Source organism: Rhododendron vialii, chromosome 12a (genome assembly GCF_030253575.1).
Source record: "Rhododendron vialii isolate Sample 1 chromosome 12a, ASM3025357v1".
Lineage (NCBI taxonomy): Eukaryota > Viridiplantae > Streptophyta > Magnoliopsida > Ericales > Ericaceae > Rhododendron > Rhododendron vialii.
Window position 1 is genome coordinate 9,430,650 of NC_080568.1, and position 4,501 is coordinate 9,435,150.

The window sequence follows — 4,501 nt, forward strand, 5'->3', positions numbered from 1 at the left end:
AATAAATCAATATATAGATGACATGCAGCAGAATCATCGAGAGAGTAGTTTCACTTGCCAAATAATTGAGTAGCCTATAGCTACTAGCTAACCAATCTATCAAAATTTTCCAAAAATTATGCATAACATGAAAAAAGTGGCATTTAATAAAAGCTTATATTTTCTATTAATGAAATACCACTTGTGTGCATGGATATCAATGGTTCATAATCAACGTTAGCACCACCCACGATGTGTTTGGATTAAGAATTTGTCATGCACGATATGTACAATGACAATATTATTAGTGTGGACTCATGAAATATGAAAATGACACAAGATATAGCAAAATGGGTGCCGCATCCGCAAACTCAATACTTCCTCTCAAATTTAACAATTGGACACAAAGACCACAACACATTTGAACTCCCTCAATAATTGAACTAGGACTAAGATACCCAGCGAAAAGGGTGGAAACTTGCTCAGGCTAGGGCTTAGAACATACACTTGTGAATCTTCCCAAGTAGAGAAGGTCCTCACCAAGACGCACTATAATCCAATAACGCATTTGCTTTCACTGTAAGGACTCAGGTCCTGTTCGTAATATATACTGTCTCTTACCTTAGGATCTATCAATAGTGGAACCCAAAAAACAGGAAAGACATAAGTCCAACAACAACAAAAACAGAAGAAGAAAGAAGAAAAAAAAAGGACAAGGTAGATGTGTGTATAATTTTAAAATCAAAGCCTTGAAAAAGGAAGTTGATGGGAAGAGAGGGAAAACGAAAAAGAAAAGAGAGCTCAGCAATGCCTTGTTGACAATCCGAATAAATCAGACCGTTGCGGCAGACCCTTCCGCCACAGGTGGCACGGTTATCTTCACAGCCCTGTGTTGCACCAGCCGGGAATCGAACCCGGGTCTGTACCGTGGCAGGGTACTATTCTACCACTAGACCACTGGTGCTTTTGTTTCGAATAAGCCTGTTTTTTTTTATTTGTAATCAAACGCACACTCTCTATCTTACCTGCCTTTTATTTGTAATCAAACGCACCCTCGCTATCTTACCTGCCTACGTCCACTTTGCAGAAAGCCCCATGGGCCCATGGCTACTTGGCAAACTAGAATTCATAAACTGGTAAGATGGTGACCAATCTGAAAAATAGAGAATGCGGCCATGGAAAACAGAGATGAAGATATATCCAGATTACGTTTTTCCTCCATAAATTATGTTAAATGGTGTGATATTTTTGTGTTTCAACACAACAGTGGTGGACTAACAATTATCCTATCATCTAGGGCTAGGGTTGGGTTGGGCCGGGTTTGGATTTGGCTCGACCCATATTTGACCGGACCAGTTTTAACCCGTCTACCATCGACCCGTATTTGACCCACCCATATTTGACTCGCGACCCTTTTCAACTTGTCCAAACTCGTCCATTTTCCACCTCTTACACGGAATGCTAATGTCGTAATGTTTTTTCATTTATAGGGATATATACGAGGTCAAGGATTTGTTGCGCAAGGCAACAAGACACTCAAAAATGTTTTTTCCTCATTTTTTCATTTACGTTTGAGAACACATCTGGTCCGTACGGGAATCAAGCTGTAGCATTTAGGATAGAAGCAGACCTTTCTGCCTTCTACAAATGCCACTTTAAAGGATATCAAGACACTCGATCTATACACCTCGAAAAATAACCAGTTCTTTAGAGAATGTGAAATCTACGGCACCGTGGATTTCATATTCAGGAACTCGGCAATGGTTTATCAAAATTGCATGATTTACGTACTCAAACCTCGCGACTCTAAAAAAAACACAATAACAGTACAAAAAAAAGTCTGAAGATGAAAAACCGGTACTTCATAATCCAAAATTGTATAATAGCAGCTGCACCTAACCTACATCGACAATTTTCAAATTTCAAAACATTTTTAGGCAGGCCGTGGGGTTTTTTTTCTAAAGAACGGTCATAATAAACACCTTTCTTGACGGTTTAATTGACCCGGCGGGCTGGCTAGAATAGGAAGGCCGGGGTCCAGATGAATTAGATAAGGTATTTTATGCGGAGTATAAATATAAAGGGCCAGGAGCTAACATGAAAGGTAGAGTCCTATGGGCCTGAATAATAAATAGCTCCACTGAAGCAGCCGAGTTTACAGTAAGGAATTTCATTAACGGGACTGATGGATTCCCTCAACGATTCCATTTTTTTCCTAACCTAATGTTAAATTGTAAATTGCATTGTAACTTTGATACCTCCTAGTGGAACTTTCTTTGAACAATTAAACAAGAGAATTAATATATAGGTAATCAAACATGCATATTGCTTAAAGCAGCAGTGGTTTCTGAGAACTGTACAAGGATGGGAATTTCCTTTGGCGAGATTCCGAGGGCAAGAAGAAAATCCATATCATCAATAGGCAGATGGTTTGTAAACACAAGGACAAAGAGGGCTTGGGAATCATCAACAAAGCTAAAGAACAAAACTTGGCTCTTTTAATTTAACCAAATTGGGGTGGAAAGTGACCACTAGAGAGGATAGTCTTTGGGTTCAAATTCTGCATGACAAATACCTTCAAAATCACTCTTTATCCACTTGGCCACACTCAAGATCTGCTTCTCAGACTTGGAGAAGTATTCTTCTTAAAACCCAACCTATCCTGGATAGAGGTCTTGAGTGGACTATAGGAGATGGGAATCTGGTTCATATTTGGAAGGACTGGCGGTTTAGTACGCGGCCTCTTTGCACTCAATTACCTGGCCCCCATACAAATTCCAATAGGAATGTGACTGACCTTAATTGATGGCAATGGTAATTGGGATCTTAGACCCCGTTCCCGAACGCCAAATAAGTACTTATTTTTTAAAAAGACAATTTCAAGCTCCAAAATGATGGGCGTATTGAAATATAAAAATATACAATATGGATCTTGTTTGAAAGATCTCATTTAAATCTTTAATACGGTGCGAAAAAAATTGAAAAATTATTTTCATTTACATTATTTTTGAGTTTGAAAATATGAAATAAATACTTATTTCTACCAAATAGGGCCAAATGGTAGCTAACTATGCAGTAGCAGAAACGTTTAAGAACAGGAAATTTATTTTGACACTACATTTTTAACTATTGACACTCCATTTTTTTGTCTTTTTTCCTATTTGAAATTACAACAATACCCTTTAAAGTGGATGAACACTAATAAAATAAAAGGGTCATTTGGTAGTTTCACATAGAATAAAGACAAAAAATAAAGTGCTAATGACTAAATGTAAAGTGTCAAAATCACTTTAAAAAAAAACAGAAGGCTGGAGAAGGGAAAAACACGGGCCCATGAGGTTTTTTGTATGGCAAAGTGGGAAGGGTGATAAATTATGGAGGTTGGAGGGAGATTAAATAGTGATTGGGATTAAAATAGCTCGGGTTCCCTTTTTTGTAAACAAACAAACTAGGGATAAAGACAAGGGGGGATACGTACATATCTATCTATACTATATATTAAACGAAAGCATGAATCTTTGTGAAACTTAATTTTCAATTAAGGAGAGATGAAATACTTAATTACCACTAGGTCCATTTTTACAAAAATATATTTACCATTAATGAAAGTGCCACCCTAGAATTTTAGGATATCCTAGTGTTTTAAGGTACCCACTAGGGTACCCTAGTACCCTTGGATACCATAAAATCTTATGGTACCTTAGAATTTTTGGGTTTTAAGGTATCCTAGGGTTTTATGGTATCCTAGGATTTTAGGGTTTAGGACATCCCAGGGTGGGTACCTTAGGATTTAGGTTTAGGAGCTTTCATAGAGCCTTAGGGTTTAGACATTTTTTTTTTGATCGGTAAAAGAAAATTTTATTAAAGTCGAAGAGGGTACATCGAGTAGGAAGGGAGAACCAAAAAGTTCAATCCAACCCTATAAAGATACACGAAGACAAGGTAAATAAAAAGAAAAATACACCCAAATACTCCTCAACAATGAGACGTCTAGCACCATCAAGATTTCTTTTAATTTTCCATCGTATACACCTTGATATCATATCTTGCTTTGATCCATAAAGTTGCCCTTGTTTAGGTTTAGACACTTTCATATGAGTTTTATAGTGCACTTTTTAATTATAGGGTTTTAGCGATTTAGACACTTTCATAAGATACCCTAGGGATTTAGGCATTTTTATAGGGTACCCTAGGATTTAGATATTTTCATAAGGTGCCCTAGGGGTTAGCCACTTTCAAATTTTAAGATTTTAGGCACTTTCATAGAATTTCCATATTTCATTAACTAGAGGAGGTCTCGTGAGAATTATTTATATTTTCTATTGCTATCACTTTTCTCTGCCGTGCTCCATTTCTCCCTCGCTCTCTCTGCCGTGCATTAATAATTCTCTCTCCTTCTCCCCGGTAAAAGGTTAGTCTGTATCACTTAGTTTTTTTTAAAACTTTTGTTTGTTTGTTTTTTTTAATAGTTTATACTAGGGGTGGCAAATGGACGGGTTTGGACCAAAAAGAGAGAGAGCTA

At 37.2% G+C, this 4,501-nt stretch overlaps 1 non-coding gene across 1 annotated transcript; it reads right to left on the reverse strand.

Moving 5' to 3' along the window:
* Positions 1–872: 872 nt before the first annotated feature.
* TRNAG-GCC (transfer RNA glycine (anticodon GCC)) lies at positions 873–943 on the reverse strand. Its single transcript has one exon. It is a non-coding gene; the product is annotated as a tRNA-Gly (tRNA).
* Between the last annotated feature and the right edge of the window lie 3,558 nt (positions 944–4,501).